General features: G+C 52.5%; 1 long non-coding RNA gene across 1 annotated transcript in view; it reads left to right on the top strand.

The window, feature by feature from the left end:
• Positions 1 to 7119: 7119 nt before the first annotated feature.
• Positions 7120 to 12500, top strand: part of LOC147997185 (uncharacterized) — an 18346-nt gene continuing 12965 nt past the window's right edge. The window contains exon 1 of the long non-coding RNA XR_015648118.1: positions 7120 to 7343. This is a non-coding gene — a long non-coding RNA (uncharacterized LOC147997185). The remainder of the gene's footprint in view (positions 7344 to 12500) is intronic.

A 12500-nucleotide genomic window follows, 5' to 3' on the forward strand; every position in this document is an offset into this window, starting at 1 on the left:
AGCTACAGTGTACTCTTACGCATTTTTTTTATAAATAAATCTTTAAAAAAAAAATAAAATATGAGGTTGGCTCTCTTTGCTCCTCTCTTTGCTCTTTTGCTCTTCCTCTCTTCCCCTCTTCCCCTTTGTCCCTTCTCTCCCCATTCCCCTCCCAAATTCTCTCCACGTGCTCATGACTGGCCTTTACTCTCTTCTTCTACCTTTCTTCTCTCATTAAACCTCTCCGTGGAGGGGGAGGGGTGTGTGTGTGAGTGGGGGGAGGGGGGAATGAGGTTGACCAGTCTTCCTGTGTAACAGAGGTTTAAAAGGAGGCTGGTCGACAAAACGTTTTTTTTTGTGGTTTTTATTCTCTCTCTCTCTCTCTCTCTCTCTCTCTCTCTCTCTCTCTCTCTTTCTCTCTCTCTCTCTTAATCAACTCGGAAGTCGATCTGCTGTCCCTTTTATTAAAAGCCAAAGTATTAAGTGGCGAGCCGATGTTTCAACTTTCACCATTCTGTTCCTTTCACCAAAAAGAGGGGGTTCTTTGGCTTTTCCTTTCCTTTTTGAAACAAAACGAAAGGAGGAGCTCGACCAGTTGGCCTAGCTTCCCTGTTCCTTTTCCCTCTTCCACGGTATGCTCGATGAAATAAAGTAAATAAATGAAGTTTCTAGTTATGTATTTGTTTGGGAGACCCGAACTCTCTCTCAAGAGAGAGTTGCATCTTCCCGCTGCCGCCCCCCCCCCCACACACACACACAAGGCCTCCTCCCTGTATGTGGGGGGAGGGGAGGGGTGGACAGGAGCTAGCTGAGAGGGGGTGGGGTGGGGCGGGGCTGGAGAATATGCAGGTCCCTGAAGGTCAGTCGGGGAAGTACTGCTGCTGCCCTAGCACGCTTCAGTGCCTCTTTAGAGTTTAGAGTTTTCTAAAGTTTTCTGCCTGAAATCAGCGAGTGATGATTTCACTGTGAAATGATGTCTGATCATCGCTCTCGCTGTCCTGTCAGGGCTCCGGCTCCTGGCAAATGTCTGACTGAAGGAAACCTTAGTTAGACTCACACCCAGCTGTTTGGAAATGGTAATGGAGTTGATAGCACACCCTGGGGGAAAGAGGCAGACTCCCTTTTTGCTCACTCTCAATTCCCAGCCTCGCCCTGCCAGCTCGGGGATTTCTAAGTAAGGGTGAATCTGGACCATATATGTACAGGGTTTGGCGTTTCTGATTCATGTTTAATGTTTAGTTAATAAAGCTTGTCAAGGGCTGGAGAGATGGCTCTCCACAGAGGTGGTTCCCCTTTTCTTAACCCAACTGGGACAGAAGTGCAAACTATCATCTACCTATCTGGGAGTGGAGTGGTTGGATACAGGGAGATGGAGCATTTGCAGTTAGTAAAGTTCTGCTGTCGGTTTTGTTTTGTTTTGTTTTGTTTTGTTTTGTTTCCTTTCATTTTTGGATAGATTTTTTGGATAGCCTTTTTTTTTTTTTCTTTTTAAATACAAATTTTGTTTTCTGTGCAACATTCTGATCATAGTTTCCCATCGCAAAGCTCTTTCCAGATCCTTCCTCCCCATCCACCACCCCGTACTAACCCAGGCCTGCCCTTAGATGTGGTTGATGCATACCCAGGTGAGTCTCCATTGGAGAAAGGACGATATTCCCATCTCCTATGACTGTCAATGGCCGATGACCTAAATGCCAGTGACTTCGGACTTGACTCCATTTTCCCCTCTGAGAACTGGGTTTGGATCTGTTGAATGCAGGCAGGCCCTCGGTTTTGAAACAAACAAACAAACAAACAAACAAACAAACAAACAAACACACCAAAAAATATTTAAAGCAGGCAACAACTGCCTGCACGCCAAGAGACTGTTGACTCCTCTTTGGAGATAGTACGATGTGAAACTTGCTTAATAAAGTAGAGTCCACACAACACAAAGGGAACACTTTAACAAATTATGAAGGAGAGAGGGGGGGGGGTATGTTTATCTACCTCCTCTTGTTTCTCAGACTAGAGATTTCATCTTCCTCTGTCTCTCGAGTGCTGGTGGCTTTGCTGCTGGTTTGGGGGGGGGGGATTGGGATAGGGATAGGAAGAGAAAAGGCTTGAGTGCTGATTTTAAAGCTCTCTCTCTCTCTAAAGCTCTCTCTCTCTAAAGCTCTCTCTCTCTCTCTCCCCCCCTCCTTCTCTCTCTCTTTACACACACACACACACACACACACACACACACACACACACTCACTTCCTAGGATGAAAGAAAAGAAATGAAAAGGAAGGCACCCATGGTGATGCATGACTTTGATCTCACTTTGGTCTCAGCACTGGAGAGGAAGATAGGAAGACCTATCTAGATGCAACGTGAAGAAGGCCTATGTCAGATGAGTTAATGGCTAGGGAACTGTTAGCTGGCTAGTCTGCCATTTTGTTGCAGTTGCTAATATTATAAGGACACTTTCTCATTGGTTGTTTCTGCTGTTGCTGCCAGAATTCATTACATATTCTGTTAGGCTCTTCTGTGTGATAACACACTCAGAAACCGAACACTGTTGAAGTCAGTCTAACTGCTTTCTTTGTTGTCTAGTTACCCGCAATAATCTTGGACCTGAACTGAACACCCAGCAGCACTTCCCGCACCCACCCATGTATAAGCTTTTATAACCTGGACCACCAACACTAGAGCGACAGGGCAGACAGAGACTATTTGGAACCGGACTTCCATTTTGAGTTTTTGTTTGTGTTCTTGTTTTTTTCTCCTGTCCTGTCCTGTCCTGTCCTGTCCTGTCCTGTCCTGTCCTGTCCTATCCTGTCCTCTCTGTCTGTATGTCTGTCTGTCTGTCTGTCTGTCTGTAAATCCACACATATAGTTCTTTCCACATCTTATATCTCAAAACAAATAATGCTTGCTGTGATCCTCATTTCATTCAAGGGTACTACTCTCTAGACCAGAGGAGCCCCCTTACAATTCTCCACAGGTAGTGATGACCGGAGTGTTCAGTGCGACTAAGCAGGAATTATATGGTTGCCGCCATTATGCTTGATCTTACCGAAGGTAGGGTTGCGGGGCATGGTTGCCACGATGGCGACCAGTAGACCGTGATTGAGGAGACGGAACAATAATTAACCTACAATTCTCCCTCTCTGTCAACTGTTTCTCTGTCACTCTCTGTCTCTCTTCCCTCCTTCCCTCCCCCGTCTCTCAGACCTGAATGAGCATTGGAACTAAAGTAAATGTACATGTGAAAAGAAGCCAGGTGTGGTGCTGCATGTCTTTGATTGCATCACTTGAGAGGTGAAGGTGGGTAGAACTCTGTGAGCAGGCTGCAGACCTGATCCAGGTACTGATTTCCAGGGCTTTTGTGCAAAGACCCCTGACTCAACTAAAGAAATGAGGAGGAAAATAAAGAAACAGATACAATTAACTTGGAATAAACCAAACAAACTAAGAAAAAGGAAAGGCAGTAATGGAGTGGCCTGGCTTACAGAGGAGGGGCAGACATTTATCTGCCATTGCCTCCTCTGTTGAACACACAAACACAGGCGCCGAGAGAGCGAGAGAGCGAGAGAGCGAGAGAGCGAGAGAGCGAGAGAGCGAGAGAGCGAGAGAGCGAGAGCGAGAGAGAGAGAGAGAGAGAGAGAGAGAGAGAGATCTGTTAATCTGTTTGTCTCCCTCCCCTAGTTTTTCAGACAGGGTTTCTTTATGAAAAGAAAGAAACTGGTAGCTGTAGGCTGGTAGCTGCTGGCTGTTAAAGGTCTAGGTAAAACAATGTGATGGCCTAAGAGGAAAATAAAGAAACAGATACAATTAACTGTTAAGGCCTAGATGCCGTGTGAATGAGGCCTACATCAGATTGGTTAAGATAACTGTCACCTGGCTAGCCTGCCATTTTAATATTGCAAGGACGCCTTCTCATAGGTTGTTTCTGCTGTCACTGCCAGAGTTCATTACATATTCTGTTAGGTTCTGTATGACACACACTCAGAAACCAAACATTGTAGAATCCAGTGTGTCCTTGAGTGCGTGTCTACAATGCGTGCGTGCGTGCGTGCGTGCGTGCGTGCGTGCGTCTGTGCATGCGTGTGTCCATGGCCATGCTAGAGCCCACCCCAGATTTGTGTTTCAGAGATCTTTACTTATTTATTTTTCCTGCCTTGGCTTGTGTAGGCACTAAGTCACCACACTTCCCGAAAAACAAAATGAAACAAAACAAAACAAAATCCACCAACAAATGGACCAAACCCAAACCCCAAGCCAAACAAACAAATATTCCTGCCTGCCTGTCTGTCTATCAGGGCTACAACAGAGAGAAGTGGAATCTTGAATGAACAAAACTAGAATACCTAAGTCTGCCTGTTTCCCCTCTTCCCACCCTCCCCTGCCCCCCAGCCCATCCCCTAGAGCTGGTCTAGCATGTTCTCTGACCCTGGGGGTGCGGTGAACCGGCCTGCTTTGCTAAACTCTGTAGTGTATAAACTTGGTAACTCTAGAAAGCAGGAGCTGAAAATGTGCAGATAAGGTGGTGGTCGAGCTGTGTGTGTGTTGGTGTGGGAGGGAGACTGCTTCGGTAACTGCTGCTTTTCAATGTCCGGCTGAAACTCTGTGCTTATGATGTATCTTTTGGTTTATTCGATTTTACTTACTGTCTATTGGGTTTGCATTTGATTTTTATTGATTTTATTGATATTTATGTTTAACTATTTTGACCTGGCTAAATGACTGACTGACTGACTGACTGACTGACTGACTAAGTCTACCTGGCATACAGGAGGAATTCAAGGACGAACGATTGTTTAAGTATGACAAAAATAAGTAAGTAAGTAAGTAAGTAAGTAAGTAAGGGGGTTGGGGATTTAGCTCAGTGGTAGAGCGCTTGCCTAGCAAGTGCAAGGCCCTGGGTTCTGTCCCCAGCTCCGAAAAAAAAGAAAGAAAAAAAAGTAAGTAAGTAAGTAAGTAAGTAAGTAAGTAAATAAATAAATAAATAAATAAATAAATAAATACGATCATTTAGAAGTAATATAGGCAGAAGGAGAACATGTGGCTGTGGATGGTCTGAGGCTTCTGGCTGCTTTTGGGTGCCTCTTCACCTTTCTGCACGTGCAAACTGAGTTTAATTAAGTTCTGTTTCCCTAGAGGCTGGGAAAGGGAGAAACAGAAGTGACCTGGAACATCAGGGCTAATGGCCGGCTGCCTCCATCTTGGTGAGGTCAGGTGTCAGCCAAGCTGGCTGCCAACCATCCACAGTTGAATCCAAAGTGCCCAAATGGGACACTATAACAAATCATGTATACAGATTTGTGTATATAGAAAACATTTTTCCTTTCTCTTCTTTTCTTTTCTTGAGAAATTCAGCTGGTCCTGATGTCTTTCCCTCGGTGTGTCCCTCTGTCATCTCTCTCTCTCTGTCTCTTTGTCTTACTGTCTCTGTCTGTCTCTGTCTGTCTCTGTCTCTGTCTCTCTCTCTGTGTGTGTGTGTGTGTGTGTGTGTGTGTGTGTGTGTGTGTGTGTGTTCCTTAATCTCAGCAGCACTACTCATCCAATCGATTTTTCCTCTCCCCTTGTCTCCTTCACATGGCTATTACCCCACCTTAAACAGCACTAGAAGAGCCTGGCAGGCAGATATCTACCCTCTATGCTGTCAGAATTTTTTTTTTTTTTTTTTAAAGTCAAAACCTGGATTCTCAGGAGCCATGTGGTGTGTCCTCCTAGGTTCTGGTGCCCTCTTCTGGCATGCAGACATATAGTCAGCAGAGAGAGCTGTGTGGGTGGCCGAGGCAGGCAGAGTGGACCTCTGTGAGCTTGAGGCTAGATAAGTCTACGGAGCAAGTTCCATGACTGCCTGGGCTATACCAAAAGAAACGTACCTTGAGGCAAAACAAAACAAAGCAGAAAAGGTTCTGCTTTTATTTTACAGACATGTGTTCTCTCTAGTCCTATTGACTATAGAAGTTTGATCATGAAGTCACATTGATTTTTATTACAGAGTTTATTTGTGTGTGAGAGAGAGAGAGAGAGAGAGAGAGAGAGAGTTTTTTCTTTAATCTTCAAACATATTTTTTATTGTTTATTTATTTTATGAGCACACTGTCACTGTCTTCAACACACAAGGAGAGGATTCCATTACAGATGGTTGTGAGCCACCATGTGGTTGCTTGGATTTGAACTAAGGATCTCTGGAAGAGCAGTCAGTGCTCTTCACCGCTGAGCCGTCTCTCCAGCCCTGAAACAATATCTTGAATAAACAATAACAAAAACACTAAAACTAAGTCTGCCAGTTTTCCTCTTTCTTTCTCTCTCTCTCTCTCTCTCTCTCTCTCTCTCTCTCTCTCTCCCTCCCTCCCTCCCTCCCTTCCTTCTTTCTTCCTTTCTTTCTTTTTCTTCAGATAGGATTTCTTAGTGAATGATATTTATGTTGATATAAATTTTTTACGTACTTTTGACTGGCTAACTAACTAGCTAAGTCTGCCTGTCCTAAAGAAGGAGTTCCCCTGCCACAACTAAATACGTGCATAGAAAAAAAATATATAATTATTAACTTGGGATGAAACTAATGTAACAAGCAAGCAAACAAACGCACAAGCAAACAAAGTAGGGATGGTGGTGCTGGGTGCCTGGTATATGGGAGATGGGAGACCTGTGGTCTAGAGCGTCCAGAGCTCTGGCCTCCATACTCTGGACTGCATTCTCTCTAGCAATCTTCCCAAAGTGGCTGTATTTAACCATGTTTTTATTTTTTAAATTGGCTCTCTCTCTCTCTCTCTCTCTCTCTCTCTCTCTCTCTCTCTCTCTCTCCCTCCCTCCCTCCCTCCCTCCCTCCCTCCCTCCCTCCCCCCACCACACACACAGAGGCACGTGTGAACAAGGGAATGCAAATGCACAAAATAAGTATGTTTTGATCAGAGTGAAAACAAATCACGGGAATTTTAACCATTCCACCATCATTCCACCATTCTTTTAATTTACTCTCTGTGTTTAGTCTTCCAAAGAGGGTGGCAGGTGTGTGGTTTGGTGAGTGCCGGCTGGCGGTGGCAGCGAGGAACAGAGAACAACAACAACCCCCCCTCCCCCCCATCGGGATCGGTGGAGGGTTTTAAAAATGAGTGAGCCATTTAAAAATGGTGTGGAACTGAGGTCGCCGCCACCCTCCCCTCACGACGGAGTTTGGACGCTCCCTTTTCCTAACTGTGCCTGTTCCTTGCTAATTGTTAACCGATTCGAGAGTGCATGTCCTTTCACTTAGAGGTGGCCTGTTTTCACCGCTCCGTCCTACTTTCCTTTTCTGGGTGCCTGAGGGGGTTGGCCCCGAGTCCATCCCGCGTTCACTGTGTTCCGGCGGGACAACCGGGACCGTTTGTGCCATTCGGGAGAAGTGGTGGGTACCTGCCCCGTTGTGCGTGGGTGAGTGTCCCCCTGAGCTAGGGAGGTCACTCCGGAGAGACGGAATGAGTGTGTGTGGCGGCGGCGGCGCGTGACAGTCTGTATTGGTTTGCTTGATCGAGATCGCTGTCGGGCGACACCTAGTGGCGACAAGTTTCCGCAACGCTCCTGTCCCCCGGTTGGTGACAAAGGACGGGGAAGTGCCTGTGGTGAGCCGGCCAGGGTGAGAGGGTGACAGGCAAGCAGGCGGGTGCGCGACGGAGACGCCGTCCTGTCTGGGGACCATCTCTAGCTAGGAGGTTGTACCTGGAGAACTTCAGGGGAGGAGGGTGGCTGTACGACCTATTGGGACACAAGGAGGGGTTGGTGGCAGCTGGATGAGGTCGACCAGAAGGCTTGGGCCCCGTCCCGGATTTTTTTTTTTTTTTCCAATTTTTTTTTTTTTAATTTTTTATTTTATTTTATTTTTTTTTTATTTCTTCCCTCCTCTCCGGTCCCAGCCAGCGGGACCATAGACACTTTTGAGGCCGAGAGGGTGCTGTGTCCCCGGCCTCCGAGCCGAGGTGGCCCGGCTAGGGGGCGCCACGGAGTTTTTTTTTTTTTTTTCTTTTCCAGGAGTCCCTTCGGTCCCAGCCAGCGGGACCATAGACACTTTTGAGGCCGAGAGGGTGCTGTGTCCCCGGCCTCCGAGCCGAGGTGGCCCGGCTAGGTGGCGCCACGGATTTTTTTTTTTTCTTTTCCAGGAGTCCCTTCGGTCCCTGATAGCGGGAGCCTGGACCTCTGAGGCCGAGAGGGTGCTGTGTCCCCGGCCTCCGAGCCGAGGTGGCCCGGCTAGGGGGCGCCACGGAGTTTTTTTTTTCTTTTCCAGGAGTCCCTTCGGTCCCTGATAGCGGGAGCCTGGACCTCTGAGGCCGAGAGGGTGCTGTGTCCCCGGCCTCCGAGCCGAGGTGGCCCGGCTAGGGGGCGCCACGGAGTTTTTTTTTTTTTTTTTCTTTTCCAGGAGTCCCTTCGGTCCCTGATAGCGGGAGCCTGGACCTCTGAGGCCGAGAGGGTGCTGTGTCCCCGGCCTCCGAGCCGAGGTGGCCCGGCTAGGGGGCGCCACGGAGTTTTTTTTTTTTTCTTTTCCAGGAGTCCCTTCGGTCCCTGATAGCGGGAGCCTGGACCTCTGAGGCCGAGAGGGTGCTGTGTCCCCGGCCTCCGAGCCGAGGTGGCCCGGCTAGGGGGCGCCACGGAGTTTTTTTTTTCTTTTCCAGGAGTCCCTTCGGTCCCTGATAGCGGGAGCCTGGACCTCTGAGGCCGAGAGGGTGCTGTGTCCCCGGCCTCCGAGCCGAGGTGGCCCGGCTAGGGGGCGCCACGGAGTTTTTTTTTTTTTTTTTTTTCTTTTCCAGGAGTCCCTTCGGTCCCTGATAGCGGGAGCCTGGACCTCTGAGGCCGAGGGGGTGCTGTGTCCCCGGCCTCCGAGCCGAGGTGGCCCGGCTAGGGGGCGCCACGGAGTTTTTTTTTTTTTTTCTTTTCCAGGAGTCCCTTCGGTCCCAGCCAGCGGGACCATAGACACTTTTGAGGCCGAGAGGGTGCTGTGTCCCCGGCCTCCGAGCCGAGGTGGCCCGGCTAGGTGGCGCCACGGATTTTTTTTTTTCTTTTCCAGGAGTCCCTTCGGTCCCTGATAGCGGGAGCCTGGACCTCTGAGGCCGAGAGGGTGCTGTGTCCCCGGCCTCCGAGCCGAGGTGTCCCGGCTAGGGGGCGCCTCCGAGACTTTATTTTTTCCAGGATCCTCCCCGGTCCCTGCCAGCGGGAGCATGGACTTCTGAGGCCGAGGGGAAGCTGTGTTCCAGGCTATCTACCATGGCCTCCTCGGTCTGTGAGCACTCAGGGTTCTAAGGTCGACCAGTTGTTCCTTTGCGGTCCGGTTCTCTTTCTACATGGGGACCTCTTGGGGACACGTCACCGAACATGACTTCCAGACGTTCCGTGTGGCCTGTCATGTTTATCCCTGTGTCTTTTACACTTTTCATCTTTGCTATCTGTCCTTATTGTACCTGGAGATATATGCTGACACGCTGTCCTTTTGACTCTTTTTGTCATTAAAGGACGTTGGAAGAGGCTTGCACCAAGGCTGTTTGCTTGTCCAGCCCTAGCTCTTTTCTTCTGCGCATGGGCCTCTTCGATGCTCGAAGCTTAGCGTCCCCCCATGAGTACGCGCTTCCTGCTTTCCCGTGCTTGCTTGCCTGTGCTCTGTGTGGCAGCTTTATGACAACCGTCCCGCGTGTCAGGCGTTCCCGATTTCCCCGTGGTGGTTGTCGTCCGTTACCGGTAGGAGTCGTTGGTGCCGAGTGCGACTGGAAGGGTTTTCCCGTTTGGTGCTAGTGACCCCCTGGCGTGCTCCTCTGCGGCCGACCGGTTTTTTTATTTGTTTTTTTTTTTTTGTTTTTTGTTTTTTTTTTTTTTTTTGTTTTTTGGAAGGAGTTCCCGAACCTCCGCTGCTTGGTGGTGTGTCCCTTTCTTTCCTGCTGTGTGCCTCCCGAGTTGCACCTTTTCTCCTTCGAAGGGGATTTTATTTTTTTATTTTTATTTTTTATTTTTTATTTTTTTTTTTTGAAGGAGTTCCCGAACCTCCGCTGCCCGTTGAGTCCCGTTCTTCCACGCCACGTGCCTCCCGAGTGCAACGCTTCCTTTTTTTTCTCGCCCTCGAGAAGGGTAAATTTTTTTTTTTTGTGTGTGTGGCAGTGTTAGCGACTTCTTCCCGTGCTCTCTCTCGCTCTTCTCGCTCGTATTCCCGTCCAGTGCGTTGTTAGAAAGCTCTCACGCCCGTTGTTCCCGATGCATGGCGTGTCTCGCTCCCGTTGGATCGATGTGGTGCTGCCGCGTTCTCTTCGGGCCGGGGCCTAAGCCGCGCCAGGCGAGGGACGGACATTCATGGCGAATGGTCATTCAGCGCGAATGGCGACCGCTCTTCTCGTTCTGCCAGCGGGCCCCTCGTCTCTCCTCCCCATTCCTTTGCAGGGTGGTGTGTGGAAGTCAGGGGTGCGGCTGTCCGGCACGAGCGCTGACCCGCGCACACTTGTTGCTGTGGTTCGCGGTGTCCCTGTGGACGTGTCGGGGGCGCTTGCCCCCACGCCGTTCACTGCTTCGCGGCCCTCTTCCCCCGTGCCGGGGGAAGGTGGTAGACCCGCTGCGGTGCATACCCTTCCCGAATGGTGTGTGCACGCGCCCTGCTTTGTGTGAGCCTTGCGGTGCTCCTGGAGCGTTCCGGGCTTTGACCACCAAGGTGCCCGCTTCTGAGTTGGCGGTGGCGCTTCCCGCTCCCCGGCGTGCCTCCTGTGCTCCATGGTGCTTGTGCCTTTACGCTTTCCCTTGTCCTAGTTGCCGGCTTTCTGCACGGTGACAGAAAGGGGGGGGGTCGAGGAGTTGAGTGTGCGGTTAAAAGGCTCCTTCCGTTGGGTGAGCGCCCACCCCGTGCCTATGTTTTTGGTGCCTTCACCCGCGGGCCCTGCGCGGTTAGGGTGGTGCTGAGCGATCGCGGCTGGCCCTTTTTAAAGACCGGACTCCCTCAAGTCAAGGCTCCTCCTTTGTGTGCGCCTTGAAGAGGCCTGGCTCTCGGCGGGGACCTGTCGCAGGTCCCCCCGGTCCGCGAATGCTCAAGAAGACCCCGGAGAAAGAGACCTTTGCCGATACCGCAGACCCCCCACCAGCTGGCGCGTGGTCCTTCCCGTTCTGTCCCGCGCCTGTTGCTCGTTTCCCGTTGCGTGCACGGAGCCCTTGGCTGCTCGTCGGTGTTGGGTTCGTCCCGCCCTCAGTGAGGAATTTGCCTTCTCTAGCTATCTTCGGAAAGGGCTTTACGATCTCCGAGGGGCTTCTCCCGGATGGTCCCCTCGGCTGCCCGCCCTGACCTCAGCCTTCTGCGCGCAGCGTTTGCTCTCTCGCCTACCGCGACCCGCGCCTCCCCGCTCCGAGTACGAGGAGGGATCACGCGGGACGGGGCTCTGTCGACCTGCCGCTGTGCGGAGCTTGTGGGGGAGATTGGGTTTCTGGTGGCAGGTGGCGGGGAAGGGCCGTGCACACGCCCGCGTGCGCGGTACCCCCCTCACCGCGAGGGGTCGTCGCGGGACGGGTGGGTTTGGAAGGGCGGCGGTGGGCTCCCGGTCCCACCCGCCTCCGTTTCCCCCGTGCCCTCCGTCGCGTGTGCGTCCCTCCCACGCGCGTCCACGTCCCGGCCACTCTCGCGGCGAGGTCGTGTCGCGTGTGGTGCGTGCCGCGTGCTCTCGGGCGTCTGCGGTTGCCGCCTCGTCCCCCCCTTCCACGGCAGCGTTCCCACGGCCGGTGGAGATCGCGGGAGCCGTCCTACCCCCCCTTCCCCCTCCGCGGGGCTCTCGAGGGTCCGTGAACCGCGGGGTTGGCCTCGCTCTCGGGGGCGGACTTCTTATTTGGGGGAACCGGCGGTCGGCCGCGTCCGGCGCGTCGTCGGACGTTGGGACCCGCTGCCACGCGGGGGTCTTCGTCGGTTGGCGTCGGCGTCTGCCTCGTTTCGCTCTCGCGTCGGCTGGCGTCTCCTCGGGCTCCCGGGGGTTGTCCGTTGGTTTCGGGTCGGCTCGGTGCCGCGGGCGTGGCGGGACTGCTCCGGGTTGGGTGCAGTGTGATTCCCGCCGGCTTGGCTCGCGTGCCCGGTCGCCGCCCGAGCGGCCTCCCGGTCCCTTGTGAGGCGTCTCCCGCGGGGGGTGCCGCTGCGGCCCGCCCTGCCGTCGACGGTCCTCGTTCTGCCGGTTCGCTCCCCCTCCCCGCCCGCCGGCGTTCCTTTCTCTCTCGCTCCTCGTCTGGCCGACCCGCGGCCGTGCTGCCGGGCCCCTCCTCACGGGGGGGCAGCCGGGCGCGCACGGGTCCCGGGGCGGTCGCGGGGTGCCTGGGGGGAAGGGCCGCCCGGCGGGCGGGAGGAAGTTGCGGTTTGAAGGGCGTCCCGGCCGCCGCGGCCGTGGCGGCGCGTCTCGCCTGGTCTCTTGGAGGCGTGTGCGGGGGGAAAGACGCCCCGCGAGGCGTAGAGGAGAAAGAGGCTTTAGTGGCTGTCGCCCACGCCGGTCCGTGGGGCCTGTTGGCTGAGGGTGCGTCTGCGCGGGGGCCCGTCCGGCCCCGCCGTCCTCTGGGAAGGCGTGCGTCGGGGGAA

This window comes from Rattus norvegicus, unplaced genomic scaffold (assembly GCF_021556685.1).
Source record: "Rattus norvegicus strain SHRSP/BbbUtx unplaced genomic scaffold, alternate assembly SHRSP_T2T unassigned-0000235, whole genome shotgun sequence".
Classification (NCBI taxonomy): Eukaryota; Metazoa; Chordata; class Mammalia; order Rodentia; family Muridae; genus Rattus; species Rattus norvegicus.